The sequence below is a fragment of the Lissotriton helveticus genome, chromosome 10 (assembly GCF_964261635.1).
Source record: "Lissotriton helveticus chromosome 10, aLisHel1.1, whole genome shotgun sequence".
Taxonomy (NCBI): Eukaryota; Metazoa; Chordata; class Amphibia; order Caudata; family Salamandridae; genus Lissotriton; species Lissotriton helveticus.
Window position 1 is genome coordinate 748,045,673 of NC_136071.1, and position 19,245 is coordinate 748,064,917.

At 47.8% G+C, this 19,245-nt stretch overlaps 1 protein-coding gene across 2 annotated transcripts in view; it reads right to left on the minus strand.

Moving 5' to 3' along the window:
- PITRM1 (pitrilysin metallopeptidase 1) overlaps window positions 1-19,245 on the minus strand; it is a 434,374-nt gene that overhangs the window by 58,979 nt on the left and 356,150 nt on the right. The window lies entirely within an intron of this gene.

Sequence of the window (19,245 nt, forward strand, 5' to 3'; positions counted from 1 at the left end):
TTTTGTGCTTCTTACCTGACGGACTGACTGACTCGAGGACTTCAAGTGAGACGAGGAAGACTTAGGGCTCCCAGAGCGCTGCCCACATATTCCTCTCGACCGGGACCGTGAATGAGACCTTCGGGTCGAACGACTGTGCCGGGCCACAAGCAGCTTTAGGGACAGCTCCTTCAAAGCTTTCTGAGCCATGACCTGGCAGTTGGAGAACGACTGAGTGGTGGTCACACTCTAGGCACCAAAGACAAAAAAGTGTGGATTTATTACCAATATGACACGGTGGCAGGCGCTGCACTGTTTGAATCGAGAGGTCTTGTTGGACAGGTCAGAAAAACCTAGACACTAAAAAAATGTTCGACAAAACATTGAAAGAATTCTGTCAAAAATGACAGAGGGTAGCTCTCTTCATGGATCTGCGCTGACTGACAGACGTATAAAGAAAAGAACTGACTTCACTGCGCCGAGGTTGTGCCTACATGGGTGATGTGGGCCTCTCAATGGCCGAGATGACCAATGCCACCAACTGGTGCGCAAGAGTATTGCTAGAAGAAAAACCTTCCCAATCTAGTCTGTCACCTGGGAAATGTAAAGTAAGTAATCTGCGGCTAAATGTCTACCAGATGGGCCAGATAAGGAAGTTTTGGAGGGTGCAGCTGCTGGGGGGGGGGAAGGGAGGGGTGGGATTGGCTGGACCAGACCGCTTCCTACCCAACCCACTGGGCAGGGCAGGTAGGAACCGCACCATAGTCCACGCAGAGGCTGGGAAGCTTGCACGGCTCTGTGGCTGGGATATGCGTGGCGCAATTGAAAACTCCTTCCGAAGATGCAAAAGGCAGAATGGGGAGGACCTGGAGTAGCGGAGAGGCCCAAGGACTTGGCTGTAGCCTGCGAGTCCTTAAATCGCTCCCGTGCAGAGTCTGCCTTGTCGTTGAAGAGACGAGTGCCATCGAAGGGTATGTCCATAAGGGAAGCTTGGACATCCCTAGAGAAGCCAGTCGTTCTCAGCCAGCCAGTGCGACCGTTGAGGAAACTGCTCTGCCCAGCAAATGTCCGGACCACAACAGATCATGAACCTTACTACACCTTTCCTGTCTGCAACAGTTTGGGAGAGGATGGCCTGTGCCTCCTCTAGGACCTACGGCAGCACTTGGGCATCTTCATCCCGCAGCATATGAGAATAGTGGCCCTATAAGCATGCCGTGTTTACAGACAACACAAGGTTGGCGAAAAAAATATTTTCTTCTACAAGGAGTCCGGCCTCTTGAATTCCCTGTCCGCGGGTGCAGTAGGAAATGCGCCCTGGGAATTGGATGCTTAGACCACCAAGCTCTCCGGGGTAAAGAGTTGGGTGAGGCACTAAGTCTCCAGGAGTGGAGCAGTGGAGACAGGCAATAGTCCGATTCACAGGTACCCCTGTGCTGGATTTGGACCAGGTTCCAAGAAGGACATCAGTGAGTGTCTCATTGAATGGGAGTAGGGGTTCTGTAGAGGAGACAGCCACTGAGGACAGCTGAAGTTCAAGGACCTCAGCCGCTCTCCACACCACAGTAGCATAAAGAGCTCCCTCCTCTGTTGCCATGGTAAGGGGGAGAAAGCATGCTCGGATCTGGAGAGGTAACCAGTACTCCGACTTCCCCCAGTTCCTCAGACCAGCCCATTTGGAGCTCTCATTGTTGGTATACTAGATGGTCCAGCGAACCCTCTTTCTGCTTTCGAGGCCTATCCCGTAGGAATAGGGCTCTGGCTCCGTGTTGGATTTGGGGATGATAATGGGGCCGGTGTCTGGGAAGGTCGAAGTGGTACGACGGACGCTGATCAGGATCCATTATCGGATCCATGGAAGCCCACCGGAGCCAAAGCAGCTGATGTGGAGCCCAATGGGGCCACCCGCCAACCATGCGGGCCCGAAGGATCCTCAATGGGGTCATTCGGCCCAAATATGAGACGCAGAGCTGGGGTCACTCCAGCTCCTCGGGAAGGCGGGGAAGCCAACCCAGGTACATGCTCAGAAAAACCAGGCCTCTGATGTCTAAAATCGGATGAAGAGTACTTCAAACTTCGTGAATGATCCCGGGACCTTCCTCTCAACTGGTACCTCGACTTCCGCAGAATCGGGGGCAGGGCTGCTATCAGCTTCAGGGACCACTCCCTCAAAGCCCTTGGCACCATGGCCTGGCAATTGGAGCACAGCTTTGTGTCATGGTCATGTCCAGGGACAACAGACAGACAATGGTGAGGATCAGTCACTGACATGCCCAGTGACTGTCTCCGCAGGGCTTAAAACCTGCCCTATGTGACGAAATCCTTGACATACCAGTAGGAAACCTAAAATAAAAAAAATAAAAAAATCAGTCAAGAAAAATTTGCATAATACCTTTAAAAAAATGACAGAGGGGTAACTTTTCTCCAGATCAGCGCTGGCTGGTAAGGCAAAAAATTATCTGACATCACCGTGCCTGGGTGGCACTATATAGGTACTGCATCACTGGTGCAGATGACGGATGCAGAGCCAATAGACGTTACCTACCAGCCTGCAGGGGTACTGCTCAAAAAAGCTTCTGGATCCAGACTGATGCCTGGGAAATTCAAGGGTAAGGAATCTGTGGCTCGAAGTCTCTATCACATAGGGCAGGTATTTAGTGGCTGAAAGGGAGCACACAAGGAAAGAGAGAACCAAGTTAGGGTCCCAATCGGGCCATAACTAAGGGATTTAAAATAAATGAATATTGTAGAAATTGTTGACCTTTAAGGAACCTATTTACAATAGGGGACTTGAAGAGTGAAGGACGATCTGGCAGACACAGGCAAGCAGTGATGGCCGATAGATAACCCTTTAACGTACCCAATGCTGAGCACTACTGGGCTAGGGTAAGGTTAAATAAAAACTTGGGAAAGGGAGGCAAGATTGTGGGTGAAACGGTCTGATTGCTGACCATGCCACAAACTTGCAGGTGCATAATGTCTTGGTGGAGGGGAGCAGAGCTGCCAAAATAACATTATACACTTCGGGTGGAAGTTCAAAAGCTATTAACTGTTGCTGCTCACTCTCTACACATGAAGGCGGAGCGTTGGCAGTGTCAAGTAGAGAACCCTCTCCTGCTGCTGCGACAGAAGATCCTGTGGGAAGAGGTAGCCTAATCGGGGGACCGCTGGCCAAGCTCAACATCTAGGAATACCAGACTCTCCAAGCCCAGCCCAGTTCTTCTTGAGAACACTGGGTAAGAGTGGCATAGGTGGAAAGGCATACAGTAAGCCTCAGCTCCACTTTAAATTAAAAGAGTCTTGGAAACTCCAACATGCAGAACTGCTGGCATTGCGCGTTCTCAGCAGTGGCAAACCTATCAAAAAACTAAACAAAAAAAAAGGCTCTCCCCACTGTTGAAAGAGACCTTGCACCACCTGGAAACGCCATTCATTTTCCACCAGGCATCTTCAGCTGAGTTTGTCCGCTCTTCCGTTCAGAAATCCAACCAGGTGTTGAACCACCAGGAAAATGTCGACGTTCCAGCCACGTCCAGAGGTGCAGGCCTCTTGAGAAAGGGTCCATGACCCAACCCTGCCCAGTTTGTTGCAGTACCACATGGGGGTGGTGTTTTCGGTGAACACCTGCAGAAGCCTTCCCTTGATAGAGGGTAGAAAAGCTTGTAATGCCAGTCGGATCGCTCGGAGCTGCAATAATTTAATAACGAGTACAGATTCCATCGGAAACAGGAGGCCTCTAATCTCCACCTCTCCTAGGTGGCCGCCCATGCCAGGAATGAGTCATCTGTAACTACTGGCAGATCTGGTTGGGAAAAGGATCTGCTGCTCAATCGCGGTTCCTCAGCCACCACTGCAGATATTGACCATGTCAGAGAGAGATTCCCCTGATGTTGTACCCATTGGAACTTTACGTCTCACTGCAGAGCTTGCATATGTCAGTGGTCATGAGTGACAAGCAAACAACAGAAAGACTTGAGGCCCAGCAGCTTCAGAATCAGTTTCACCTAAATCCAGAATTGAGGCTGAAACATCAGTATCATACCTTGAATATGCAGTGCCAACCTAGACAAGTTTAAAGAGGACCTTTTAGTGGTTGCGGACTGGATGGCGGCAACCAGCTTGCAGTTGAACGCCAGTAAGTCGGAGGTCCTTTTGTTTGGGAAGGACCGGGAGTTGTGGTCCGAGCAATGTTGGCCGGATCGTCTTAAACCCGCCCCTGTGCCCAAGGAGGCTGTGAAGAACCTGGGCGTGTCGTTCGACAGCGGCATGACGTTTGACATCCAATCGAAAGTGGTGGCAAGGGGCTGCTTTGGGCTTCTGCGAGGTTTGAAACCTTTGTTGGGTTTCTTTCCTCCCAAGGTGTGTCAAACCATAGTCCAGGCGACAATTCTTTCTAGACTGGACTATGGTAACTCCCTCTATCTGGGCGCCAATAAGTCCAGCATTAGGCGTCTGCAGAGAGTACAGAACGCAGCAGCTCGCATCTTGGTGGCACTTCCGAAATCCTGTTCGGTTGCTCATGTGCTTCCTAAACTGCATTGGCTGCCTGTTGAAAAGCGCATTCAGTTCAAGTCTCTCTGTGTGTCGCACAGGATCCTGACTCTTCAGGCACCTTTAGGGCTGGCCAATTTGCTAGAGCTCTATGTGCCGCGGCGTTCCTTGAAATCTGCTGACCAAGCGCTGGTCAGCATTTCTCGAGTTTGAAAGCAAGAGCCAGTGGTCGTTCAAGACTGCGAAACTCTGGAACTCGCTCACTGTTTCCATCAGAGCCATCCAGAACCACCTTGCTTTCCGTAAAACCATAAAGACCTGGCTTTTCCCTGTTTAATTCTTAATCTTCCTCCCACCGGGACACACGTCTTTGGTGGCGCTGGGACGCCCCGTCACTGGGTCAGCTATGTGCACTACAAATCCTAAATAAATAAAATAAATATCCTGGTCTCGCCGTTTGAGGGATAAGCCTGACACTGCACTGCGTCCAGAACAGCTCAGATGAAAGGGAGTTTGTGAGAAAGAATCAGGTGCGACTTCAGCAAGTTTATAGTGAAACTCAGTGATTGCCGTAGGTCTGCCGCAGTCAGGAGGTGGGGGGATGACTGCCTGGGGGGGGGGGGACCCATTTTTAACTGCCAGTCTTCCAGAAAGGGGAAGACTGGCCTGATCTCTAAAGATGAGCCGCAATCACTGCCAGCACCATGATGAACACCAAGGGGTTTTGGTCAGGTTCACAATGAACTGAAATTGCAAAGGGCACACAGTGAACTGCAGGTAACATCTGTGGGCAGGCAGAATAGGAATGTGTAAGTATATATCCAAGTTAAACGCTAGGACTTGAGCAAGCGAGCATTTTGAATTTCTCCTTTTTCAGGAAGAATTTGAGAGGGTGCCCCCATCCTTCTTGGCCACCAGAAAGCAGCGGGAATAGCATCCACAACCTACTTCTGATGCTGGCCCCCTCTCTTTCCTTAGCAAATAGAGCCACCACTTTCTGATAGAGTAAGGAGATGTGGTAGTCAGCCTGTCGCAAGTGGGTGGCATGGGTGGAGAGGAAGTAACAAAGAGAAGGGAGTAGCCCTTTCGGACAATCCGGAGACCCCCGCGGTTGGATGTTTTCAACCTCCAGTGGTGCGGATGATAGCTTACCGGGTCTCTCACAAGATGCCCAGGATTGTCGAGGGCAAAATAAAGAGGAGGGTGGTGGACAGGCCAGACTTCAGGCTACCTGACCCACAAGGTCTGTGGGTACCGCGCCCTCGCCACATTGTAGCTCTGCTGTGTACTTGAAGCGCTTCAGCACGGAGTCCGCCATGTCTCCGAAAAGACGGGAGAAACCAAAGGGCATGTCCATGAGAGAAGCCTGGACATCCCTTGATAAGCAGTGGTACTTAACCATGCATGACGCTTAAGGGGACTTGAAAAGAGAAGGCTGATCAGGAAGCTAAGAAAGGCTGAAATGGCTGAGCGGTAGCCCTTCAGAGTGCCCAGAGCAGAGCCCTGCTGGTCCAAGACAGGAGGAACAAGAGAAACACAGAAAGAGGGGAAGAAAGGAGATCCACAACCATTGCTGTGCACCATGCCACAAATGTGTTTCATCTGCAGGCATATACTGTCCTAGTGGAGGGGCACCTGGCTGCCAAGATAACATCACAGACCTCGGGAGGAAGGTCAAATACTGTCAACTGTCGATGTTCAATCTTACCGCAAAGAGGTGGAGACTGGACAGATTCGGGGAGGACAGTCCCCTGCTGCTGCTACAGAAGATCCTCATGAAGAGGCAGTGAGATAGGAGGATCGATGGCCATGTGTAACAACTCAGGATACCAGACTCTTCGTGCCCAATCCGGAGCCACAAGAACGACTTTGTTCCGGTTGCACTTGATTTTCTTCAGCACTCTGGGCAGAAGAGGTATAGGCGGAAAGGCATATAGAATGCCGCCTTGGAAATTCCAACGTGCTGAATTGCTGACATTGCACGTTCTCTTCGGTGATGAATAGATCTAACTAAGGCTCTCCCATTGCTGAAAGAGACCTTGCACCACCTCAGAGTGAAGACTCCATTTGTGATCAATCATGCACTTGTGTCTGAGTTTGTTTGCCCTTGTGTTAAGTGAACCTGCCAGGTGTTTAACTAGCAGTGATATGCCCTGATATTCCAGCAATGTCCAGAGACAGAGAGCCTCTTGATATAGGGTCAACGACCCCACCCCACCCTGTTTGTTGCAGTACCACATGGCGGTGGTGTTGTCCGTGAACACCTGCACTACTCTTCCCCGGATAGAGGGAAGGAATGCTTTCAGTCCAAGACGGATCACCCGAAGGTTGATGTGGAACCCAGACTCCGCCGGAGACCAGAGACCTCTGCCCTCTGCCTCTCCCATGTGGCTGCCCCACCCTAGAAGTGATGTATCCGCCACCACTGCGTACTCCGGTTGGGTAAGGGAGAAGGATCTGCCGTTGACCCAATCCTGGTTCGTTAGCCACCACTGCAATTGACGTGTTGGGAGAGTAAAGTGGGGCCGCCCGTGGCCGGGCGGTGGCGTCGGGCAATCATCCTATCCACAGGAGCCCCTGTGATGGGCCTGGACCAGGTGCCAAAAAGGATGTCAGTTAGGGCTTCATTAAACAGCAGAAGAAACTCCGAAGAGCTCACTGCTGGTTGAAGCACCTCTGTCAGGAGGTTAGTCCTGACTGCCACCCTAGGTAGCTCGAGGTTGAGAGCTTCGGCTGCCCTACGCAACACCACAGAGTAAGAAGCTCCCTCCTCTGTAGCCACAGTAGGAGGAGACAGCAAACCAACGTTTGGGGAGGTGTCCAGACCACTGTCATACCCCAGCTCCTCTCTCCAGTCCTGATCATACTCAAACTGGTCAGTTAAAGAGTCTCCAGACCCCTCCCAGTTCTCTTTACCCTCCTCTGGTTGCCAATCTGGCATAAAAGAACCAGGGTGGAACAGGGGTACAAAAGTACCTGTCTGGGCCGGATCCAGCATCGGTTCATGTAGGTCCGCCTCTGTGCCCACGTCGGGATGGAGGCAAGTGTGGTGCTGGTTGAATCGAGGCCAGTGGAGGTGTTATGAGGTCGACCGGCGCCGATCAGGATCCAGGCCTAGATCCAAGTGGACCCAGCGGTGCCGGGGCTGAAGCAGCTTGTGTTGAAGGCCCAGGGCCCCCAGCCAAGTCCGCAGGGCCCGAGGGTGCGCCAGCAGAGTTAGGCTGTCCAAAGATGGCATGCATCGCTTCGTAGAAACTTCAAAGCTGGGCAGGGGTCGCTCTGGTTCCCAGAAAGGGAGGGAAACTCAGTGCAGACTCTTTCAGGCTCCGTATGCAGCACCAACCCCATCCCTCATTGTGGGCCGACAGGTGGGCAGTAGTTGAAGAGCGACACTACTTCTTAGACTTCTTCTTGTGCTTCGACTTACCCAAGGAGTGCGTAGACGAGTGGTGGTGGTTGCGCAACCTCGAAAGTCACTAAGCTCACTGCCGGGCCTCAAGAAGCTTTCGGGATCGCTCCCCAAAGACTTGGATTCATGGTCTGGCAGTCAGAACATGACTTGGGATCGTGGTCGTGTTCCAGGCACAACCGGCACAAACGGTGCGGATCCATCACAGACATCAGCTTTCGGCAGGAACTGCAAGCATTGAAACCGGGCATCCTTGAGGTGCACCAGGAGTTGAAGACTCAAAAACGGTGTCGACAAAAGTAGGCAAAGTCAGTAAAAAAGTGACTGGAGGTACTGCTCAATCCTAATCTGCTCTGGCTGGCACAGAAAAAGAAAGAACTGACGTCAGCTCGCGAGGGCGGCGACTAAGTAGCTACCGCAGGGTCATCTAGGCAACCACAACGCCAACAAAGAACGTGGAGCTGACCGATGCCACCTTTCGACGCGCAGAGGTAATACGGAGGAAACATTCTCTGGATCCAGTCTGACGCCTGGGGGTAATTCTACAGGTAAGGAATCTATAACTAATTGTCTCTTTCAGATACCAGCTTTTCTCGGAGACGTCACTGCCATACTAGGAGAGAATGTCTCAAAAATTGTTCGACAAAAGGTCAGTCAAAAACTGACTGGGAGGTAGCTCTTCTCCAGAGCCGCGCTGACTGGTGCGAAAAGAAATTACGTCAGCATGCTGGGGTGGCGCCTTTATCGGGACAACGCGGAGTCGAATGACGTCATCTATCGGTGCAAAGTAGTACTACTCATGATCCCGTCTGATGCCTGGGGAATCTGAAGATAGAAATCTTCTTTAGATTCAGGCTATAGAACGAATAGCTGCACTTCAATGATTTTGTAGTGCAGCATCTGTAGAGATAGGGCTGAAGTCTGTTCGGGATCAGGTACCAGGATCAGAATCAGATCCCCTTCTGGCGCAGGCAACGTCAGCACTGGCGTCAAGATGTGGCAGTCTGGAGCAAGTCCAGATGGAGTAGGCGCTGGTCAGTGCTCAATTTGTGAAAGAGTAAGTGACTGGGCCCAAAACTTTGCTCAGAATCTCACGGGCAGCACTATCAAAGTTTTGTGTGTCAAATATCAAGGCTGCGTAGTCTTGGCCTAACCTCATCCCTCCTCAATTCACCACCAGACATTCCCTGCCTCTCTTTTGCAGATTTTTTTCCATACCTTTCTTATCCCATCATGAGTGATTTTGGGCCATGGTCTTTCTTCTTCTTTCCAGTTGAGGGAAAATAGGTGATGGTACCCAACCAGCAGTGCAGGTGGGCGCCAAATGAAATAATATGCCCAAATTAAGCACTGGTATCTGCACCAGAGTCGGCACTGGTTCCAGAATAGGCTCTAAGGGATCAGTCGGCACCAGAAATGGCCCACTCTTGTTAACCGCGGAACCTTGGGGTCTGATGGTGCGGCACAGGGAGCTGGAAATGAGTCGAAGATCGACAGCATGGCCTTTTTGAAGGCCTTGATTTGCGGTTGAATCGCCAATAATCCAGGAAAACCCAGGGCACACCAGGATGAGCTCCATGCTTGAGCACTCACAATCTGAAGCCCTCATGCCTTTTTGCACATGGAGTGGCGAGATGGGGTGGAGTCCTGCATTTGCTTTTTTCTGTATGCAATTTGACTTAGATTTGTTCTTACCGGAGAACTTTGAACAAGAATTCAGCAGGAGTGAGACCGCAACCTGGAGCAAACTTATTAGAGGGTCTCGACTTACGTTTGGTGATATAATGCTTTGCCTTCCATTCCCAGATAACTTTTTTGAGCATGAACTTTTATTTGTCTCATGACTGAGTCGCACCCTGAACTTAAACATCAGAGTCACACTTTGTGCGGGTCCGTTAACAACATCTGTTTTCTGCAATCACGGCATGGCTTGAATTATTTTGGTTAATATTAGAAAAATCATCATAAGGTAGACAAATGCGGGAGTGGAGTGCCACATTGTGGGTTGGAAGTCCTAGAAAGAAAGAAAAAGGCATCAGCATGCAGGGGTGTGGCTTATAGCAGCTTCACTATGTCACTTCTGGGTGAGGCGGGTAAGAGGCTAGCACAGAACTGCATGCATGGTGCCACCTAGCAGCGTGCAGGAGAATTACTGGGAAAGCTTCCGGATACAGTCTGGCACCTGGGGGTCAATTAAAAGTTGAGGAATCTGTGGTTAGAAGTATCCATTAGAATTTTACAATATGGATAATATTGACGATGATGATATTGATGATGTATCCACGTAAACATTACAGATACTCACCAGATTAGTGACTGATAAAGAGACCCGCCAAAATTGGTGCCTAGGGTTCTAAGGTGCGGTCATTTAATCCATTTGCTGATACAAAACATTAAGGTATTATCAATGTAGCCCAAACGATTACTTGATGTCTTTTGAATTTGTATGATGAAGGTTTTCCTCTGTACCTTTGGCCCCATTTGACGAATCACAGAACTTTCCCCAAATCAAAATGGTCATCCACCTCAGCTCCTTCCTGGAAAGTCTGAGCGATGCGTCCAGTAGGGGCAGAGAGGAAAAAAAAAAAAAAAAAAAAAAAAGAAGAAGCGGGTCCCAAAATGTATAATCCCCATTCATTTTCCATAGATTTCTTTAAGAACGGTTTTAGCAAAATCATCAGAACAAAATTACACCAAATTTGGAAAGAAGCTAGAGGTTAGTCTGCAGATTGTGCCCTTTGTGATTTGGTGTAAATCCGTTCAAGTTGTTTGAGATATTAAGGAGAAAAAATAACTGTATATTTTGGCAGTTGGGCTCACAAGACACCCGCGAGCCACTTACAATAGCGAAAAATCAAAAATGGAACCCTGTGACTGGTCGAGCGACCTGTTTTTCCAATGAGCCTTCACGCTCTTGCACAAGCGAAAGGCTCCAGCAAGTCTCGCGAGCCCTTTGATTGGATAATTATTAGAATGTCAGAAATGACTGGGTGATTGTTGGAATGTCAGCAATGAAATGGCCGCAATCACCGTTTGCTCTGAAAAATAGAGATGTTGTGGAAATAATAAAAAAAGCTATATAAGGGGGCAGCATAAAGACATGCTGCACCCACTAAGTTTAGAAAGGAGGTGTCCAAGGGATAACTTCTGAGAAGAAAAATGTACATTGTTTATAAGTAATATTTACGATCTCGTGGGACTCTCGCAGGATCGTGAATAGTAAAAAGGTTTAGATGAGTTCTCAATACACTATTAGTAGGAATCCATATTGTGGTCCTAATTTTTTAGAGAAAGTGTGTAAAAGGTCAGTACTGTGGGGATTAGACGGTTAATGATTTTCAAATTTTTTTTTTACTATCTTGTGAGACTCCCACTGGATGGGGAAAAGTAGGAAGGAGTAGATGTTTGAATACAGCCTGGTATGCACACTATTTTCTATAGGAAGGAGTTTTACTGAGATGGTGTTTATCGAAGTCTACGATGTACACCCCTCGGTTTGGCAAGAATTGTGTGTAGAGTTAAGGCTCTTCCCACACCCTACGCACATCGGTCATCTGAAAGTGAGGTCAGAATGGAAAGGCCAGTCCCTCCCTATTCACTACTACGCACACTCACCATCTGAGTGAGAGGACCATGCGCACACCCTACTATGTATACCAGTCATCTGACAGGAAGGTCTCAAAGGAGAGGTCAGCCCCTCCCCACACCCTACTATGCACACTTATCGTACAGACAGAGGTCTCAGCAGAGACCCTAATATGAACACACATCATCTAAGAAAGGTCTAAAAGGAAAGCCCAGTCCATTCTCACACCCTACTATGCACATCTCTTATTCCATATAGAGGTCCCGTCAGAGGCCAGTCCTCACACAAACCCACCTATGCACAACCGTCATCTGAGCGAGAGGTCTAAAGGGAGAGGGCAGTCCCTTCCTACACCCTAGTACACACACCCATCAGAGAGAGGTCTGAAAGGGGAAGCTAGTTCCTCTTCACACACTATTACGCACACCAGTCATTGTAAGAGTAATGAGAGCTCAAAAAAGATTGCTGGTGACATGTATTGATAGAGTTACAATAATTGAGCAAAATAATGAATATTTATCGGTTTAATGCTCACACATATTTTACAAACATTTTGCAAACTGTGAACCATATCCTGCTTTGATACAATAAAAAACATTTTACTAAAATAATGTCAGAACACATCTATTGTTAAGTCATTCTACCATACATACAATAAAAAAAATCAGGAATTACCTTTAAAAACGAAAAAACCCCTTAGAAATGAACTGACAAAAAACAAAGGTTATCACAACGTTATAGTAAGGTGTAATGAAACAGGTTTTTGATATAAAAAAAAAAAAATCTTAGAAACTCAATGAAAAAGCCAACGTTTAGAGTACCTTTAATGTTTTGAACAAAAGAAAAAAAAAAGCACACAGAAATTCACCAGTTATAGTTAGCAGCAAGAACTTTAACTTGTGCCCCCACTATGCACAGCTTAGAACCTCACTTATGACATACCTAAGGAAAATGGTCTAGGACATTATTGATGACATTGTCCAATGAGTTTGTGAATTTGTTTTATAGCTTCCATAGTGGTAAGTAACCACCATATTAATTCTACTACTTTTGTACAGCTTGGGTGCATCTAATGGGTGTATGTGTTTACAAAACATGTGCTCCTAATGAACCATAGCTGTGCACAGTTATGGAAAATGTTATAAATGTTTGTATTTAAGAGTAACTCTGTGTGTAAGTGACAGTTGACTTGCATTCATTATGCTCCACACAACATTTTAGTTCTGCAGAAAAAGTTTGCAACAGGAGAAAGATTCTACATCGTAGATGCTAACTTCTGCAAACAGCCTTGAGTTATTCAAGAGAACTGTGTGAACATGAGAATTTATACTTAACATGAAAGTGTGTGTGCACCAGGTAGTCAACTAAGTACCCATGCTCGTTTTGCTTCAGAAGAAGGGCCATCTATAAAGTTTTAACCATAGAGTGAAGGGTGCAGGTAGTATGGTCTTTAGCACTCTGAGATCTTGGTTATTTTGAACAAACAGAATGTTTTAACAGTTGCATCTTCTGAATACTCTCTGGTGTATTTCTCATGAATGTCTCACTGTTTGCAAACAGTGTGATATAGAATAAACTCTCTTCATTGAGTAAACACGCATTACAGAACTCAATCAACTTCATGTCTTAATGTAGGTTTGGTGTGTGTCTGGGGTTTGATAAACATTCAAAACAACAAATTTCCTTTTCCAAACTTTTTAGGCCGGAATCCTTAGGAGTCACTATATAGTGTAGGGCCAGGTGAACTAGTGTGAAATGAGTATTTGCGCAGGTTACCCATTCCTTTTCCAAGTACAAGGGTATCTCACTCTACATTTTGTCAATGGGGTTTGATAAAGATACAATCTGTCCGTGGTAGAACATTTGTTTTAGAATTGACATTCACCATTTTGGATTTCTCCCAACAGTTGTATATAGTTTGCACACTGTACTCAAAGAGCGTTTGCCATATATCTGAGGTTGATTAGTAATGTGAACTAAGCTACGTGTAAAGCTATAGCAACTTATAAAGCATTGTGTGTGAAAACACAGCTTGGATGATATCAATGATGTCATAGAATGAGTCATGAGGGGTGCCGCTCGAGGCTCTGGACTCTGTGGAGCTGTTTGCCGACTCCGGGATCTTTGTGGAGCAACCCGATCTTGGGGCAGAGGAGTACTGTTGCTAGCGGGACTGCGAGGGCCAGGCTGCTTTGCGGCGAGTGACTGGCCGCACCTGGCTCCTCTTCCCGCCCCGCCTCTCCCAACTACTTGGCGCCTCGCGGCCCCCTCTCCGTGGGAGCCGCTCGAGGCTCTGGACTCTGTGGAGCTGTTTGCCGACTCCGGGATCTTTGTGGAGCAACGCGATCTTGGGGCAGAAGAGTGCTGTTGCTAGCGGGACTGCGAGGGCCAGGCTGCATTGCGGCGAGTGACCGGCCGCACCTGGCTCCTCTTCCCGCCCGCCTCTCCCAACTACTTAGCGCCTCGCGGCCCCCGCTCCGCGGGAGCCGCTCGAGGCTCTGGACTCTGTGGAGCTGTTTGCCGACTCCGGGATCTTTGTGGTGCAACGCGATCTTGGGGCAGAGGAGTGCTGTTGCTAGCGGGACTGCGAGGGCCAGGCTGCTTTGCAGGGAGTGACCGGCCGCACCTGGCTCCTCTTCCTGCTCCGCCTCTCCCTATCTCCACCCTCTATTTAGCCTTACACACCCATGCGCACGCGGGACGCGCGCGGGTGTGCGCCGGGCGAAGGGTGGGCCCGTTTGTGCCCGTTTGTGACCGGACCGGGCCCCCCCTCTTACTTCTTTCCCAACCACCTGCACGCTTCACTGGGCTCTTATGGCTGGTTGCGAAACGAGGAGTAAGTCCTCGCTTGTTGGAGGATCTGCTGCCGGAGGTATGGAAAAATTTCTCATCAGAGCGAATACCATCATAGATACTGAAATTAATATCCTTGAGAAACGTTTGTCCAAAGAACTGTTGGCTTTTAAGAGATCCTCTCTGGGGTCAATAGCTAATGCCAAAACACCGAAAGACCTGCTGATATTGCTACCACGGTTGTGGTTGACCAAGCACCCCTACTTGAAGCTGACAATCCGGCTCCAGTGGACCTGGACATTTTGATAAACGAAATACTCCCTGGAACCAATTTAGTTCTCGATATTAATAATGTATCCATTGTTTCTGAACCCGACGATATCGTTAATAATACAATGTCACAAGGGGTTAAGGAAGGGGCTACCTCTAAACGCAAAAGGTCGTATAACAAGAAATCTGGTAGAAATTCAAAAACAGCAAAGTTACAACATGACCCCACCCCCTTCCTATGAATTCAATACAAACCCTGCCTAGTAGCGAGGTTTCTATTGAAAGTCTGGGTGCCCTTCTAAAATCGATCCTATTCCCCTTAGAGGCCAAAATGGAAAGGATAGAACTCAGATTATCTATTATAGAGAAAGCCACAGCTACTATTTTAGCCAACTCCAACAAAACCAGTAGCCTGAGTACCCTGCAAACCACCCCTACCATTTCTGGCCCCCTACAAGTTAAAGAGGCCCAACACCCTACCTGTCCTCCCGTAGGCCCCCTTGTAGCCCACCAAGATTCCAACCAGGTTAATAATGTAGCACCGCCACATATATCTGGGCCGCAACCATGTAATATTAATACATATGGTCTACCGGTTGATGGCACACAAGCCTCCCCGTCTAAAGCACCTAGAGCCCTTAGACCACGTTTGCCAGACCTTCCACCTGAAGCAAAACGTTATATGGTAGTGTTAGCTGGAGCCCCCACCCTGGAGACAGGAGAAACAGAAACCTTCAGTTCCCTGAAAGGTAAAGTTGTTAAGTGGCTCAACTGGAATAGACCTCTTCCGCCCCATCTTCACAACAAAATCATTATGGTAAGAAGGGTGCCCTGGTTAGGTAAGACGGTCAAGTCCATTAACGGGGATTGTATAACGGTCAGTTTCAGAGACCCTAGAACTGTGTCACATATTTGTGCGGGTTTTAATAGGGCCTTTGACTCCACCATCCAGACACTCCCAGTGCCCTTCTTCTTCCCACCTAACTATATAACCCATGGTAGAGGTAGGGATGACTGGACAAGAGTTGAACGGAGGGGCAGGCAAAGATGATATGATGCTAGACCGGCTATGCTGCCCCATTTCACCCCCTTCTGTGATATTAACCGGTATAGTTGTCTAGACAGTCTAGAGGGAGTTGACTGACTATCCCCAACATTTGACTCAAGATTTTCGCCACCTGAGATGGTTAATGGTTTATTGGATGGAGTAGCTGTGTCTAATCTAATGCGCTCAGATGAGTGCTTGCGAACCACCATAACATCTAAAAGGCTGCCCTTGGAACATTCTTTACAAAATGATATAGCGGACACCTACCATCCCCTAATCGCTTTGGATATGTCAGAGGAGCCGTTACCAACTACAGTACCCCTAAATACCCATGCAGTGGTAGAGTCTGTACCGGTACCTAGTCTCCCAGGTTTTAAAATCGCGAGCTGGAATATTTCCGGTTGGCGGCAGAGGATGTCATCCCTGGGCTGGAGGGAATCCATCTCCGGGTTTGACATCCTCTGCTTACAGGAGACCTGGTCCACGACAGATATCCATTTTGACGGCTTTGTGTCATACAATTGCTTAGTGCAAGAATCCCTATTGGGTAGGGCAAAAAGGTGGTCTGGTAATTTTACTGTCTGTGCACTTTCCGGTACGCGTGAGATCCCATTCCACTGTAGGTTCACATTCACAAATACTTAGGCTGGAACACAGAGGGGGTCGGGATACTCTGTTAATTAATCACTACAACAACATGTTCGACCCTACGAGTACCCTTGTTGTAGATGACCTTGAGTCAGCTGTAATCAAAATCTGTAGAGACATCCATAAGTCATGTGACATCATCTGATTTTAATATTCGAACTTGTCCCTATTCGTATACTAATGCATGTGGGTATGACGGGGATAATGGGGAGAATCTGGCTCATTTTACCCACACCTCCTATGGTGACTCCCTTAACACCCTCCTGTTAAATTTTGACCTGGTCATCCACCAACCTGCTATGGATAATGAGGGTAATATTGCTCCGACGTTCATTGGAAGGAATTCAGCCTCCGTCATTGACCACCTGTTGATATCGGCACATATTGCCCCTTTCTGTACGGTCCCCATCATCGTGGATTTTGGAATAAGCGATCACAATGCCATTACTACGTCAATTCTCATCTGGGGTCCTATGACCAGTCTTAATGGTAGGATTGTTGATGAGATTACCCCTTGCAGGCAAAATGGTATTCGGATTAAATGGTGTGGGGACAACTCCGATAAACTGCTACGGAAAATTGTGGGAGCAGGCTCTGAAGTGTTGCTCCGTTGTCTTGAAGTTGGTGCCGCCCCAAGATGCATTATTGCCGATTTCGAGATACTCGGCGATATAATTAAAAAGTCCCTCACCACCTCTAAGGGTATAACCAAGCGGGTCACCCTAGGATGGTTTGACAGAGCCTGTACGTCCTCGTTACAAGATCTTAAGAGGGCACTGTCCAACCACCCTAGAGATAGGGATGCTGTAACACTTCTCAGGGCTACCTATAAACTTCAGTTGAACCGTAGGAAACAGGAACTCAGGGAACAAGCCTGGGAGGACTTGACAAAGGCGGCAGAACTGCGGGACAGTAAGTTATTCTGGAGTACTGTCAACAGCCCTTTCCTCCAAAAGGAGGAATTGACAGTTTTAACAGCCCAGGTTAGTGAGGATAGCTGGGTCCAATACTTTACAGGAATTTTTGACCCAGCCTGTGAGGTTCAGGATAGTCTTTGTGCTAATACTACCAGATTTATTCAACCCCTGGGGATTACACTCCAAGAAGTAGACAAAGCTATCCAAAACAGCAAAGGGGGGAAGGCTCCAGGACCGGACGGCGTTCCGGTCGACCTATACAAAACTGACCTGGCGCTCTGGAGCCCCCTACTGACCCAGGTGTTTAATGCTGCCGTTAATGATACTACTCCCTCTACCTGGAGTGAATCTATAATCCTGCCAATTTATAAGAAGGGAGATAGAGGAGAGGCCAAGAACTACCGCCCTATCTCCCTCCTGGATTTCTCGTTAAAAATCATGAGCAGGGTTCTATTGCTACGTCTGGAGGAATGGGCTGAAGTCAACAATATCTTTGCGGTCTCCCAATACGGTTTTAGGAAGGGCCTCGGCACTATTGAGCAGTGTATTAATTTAGATCTTCTTATAGGAAAATACACCAAAGCTAAACAGGGTTCTTTATTCCTTTGTTTTGCAGACCTCTCTAGTGCCTTTGATCTGGTCGACCATACTCTGTTGTGGTCAACCCTACTCGAAATGGGAGCACCGGCCGCGATAATCCACTTCCTGGCCAGACTTTATAGCAAACTATCTGCCCAGATTCGCTATGGATATGGGGGGGAATGCACGAGGAAGATTAGGGTCAAATCTGGCATTAGGCAGGGTTGTGTCTTGGCCCCGCTACTTTTCTCCCTTTTTTTTTTTTTTTTTGCAAAACATTTATTCAGCACTGTCAGGATTACACAGCGTCACGCCTACAACCCGGAGGCTGGCCGCTATCCATTCATATATAAATGACAACCATGAGCATATTTTGTATCAATGCGAACATAAGCTCGCAAACCAACAACATCCAAGTGACAAGTGCAGCATTCACACAGCCAAATCAAAGTGTTCCGCAATTTTCTGATATTTTTAGTCAACAGTAACATGTGTAGTAACATGGTGATCTCTACTTTTCTCCCTTTTTATAAACTCCATGGAGTCCGACCTGAAGAATGTCCAAGCTGACGCTCCCCAAGGCGAGGGACAACCAATCCCGGTACTGCTATATGCAGACCACACGGTTTTACTTTCAAGAACCCCCATAGGTCTCCAGAAACTCATGAACCATTTTTAATATTTTATACAGGGGAAGAAATTAAAAATTAATAACTCTAAAACTTTTATCATGGCATGCGGGAAAAAGGTGAACCAACTTAAATCATTTTGTTTTAAAGTAAATCGAATTGAGGTTGTGAACAATTTTAGTTATCTGGGTATAACCTTTAGCAATAGTGGGTCTTGGGCCCCGGAACTACTCAATGTTAAGGCTAAGATGGGCAAGGGTTCCTCTGGTATATTTCGTTTTGCTGCCAAACTAGGCAGTCGTCGCATCCCTGACATGTTGAATGTCTATCGGCACAGGTGTGCTTCAATTGCCCTTTACGGCTCAGGGGTTTGGGGACACTGGACCCAAGGGGACCTGCAAGTTCCTGAAAATATATTTCTCAAGAGACTCCTTTGCCTCCCACCCTCGGCTTCTACCGAACTGATCCACAAAGAGGTAGGGCTGGATTATTTAACCGACCTAACACTACTGAGACCCCTTATGGCTTAGAGGTCCATTTGGTCCAAAGATGAAACAGGTTTTACCAGGCGAATAATTCAAGACGGTCTACGCCTGGATAACGCCCGTCAGATCCCGTGGTTAAACTATGTCTTAACATCTTTTAAGGAATTTTTTGACCTGGATGTCCACGGTGACCCCTCATGTGTTATTGATTTATCGAAGCAGGAGATCAAAAGAGTTTTCTTGGGGCATAAACATAATATGCGTAAAGAACAATGTAGCCACTATTCAACACATGTTTACTATTTTTCCAACAAGGAGGAAGGGTATGGCATGCCTATGCATTTAAAAGTTATCACTAGACAGTCTCATCAGTACGTACTTACAAGGCTGAGATTAGGCATTGTACATAAC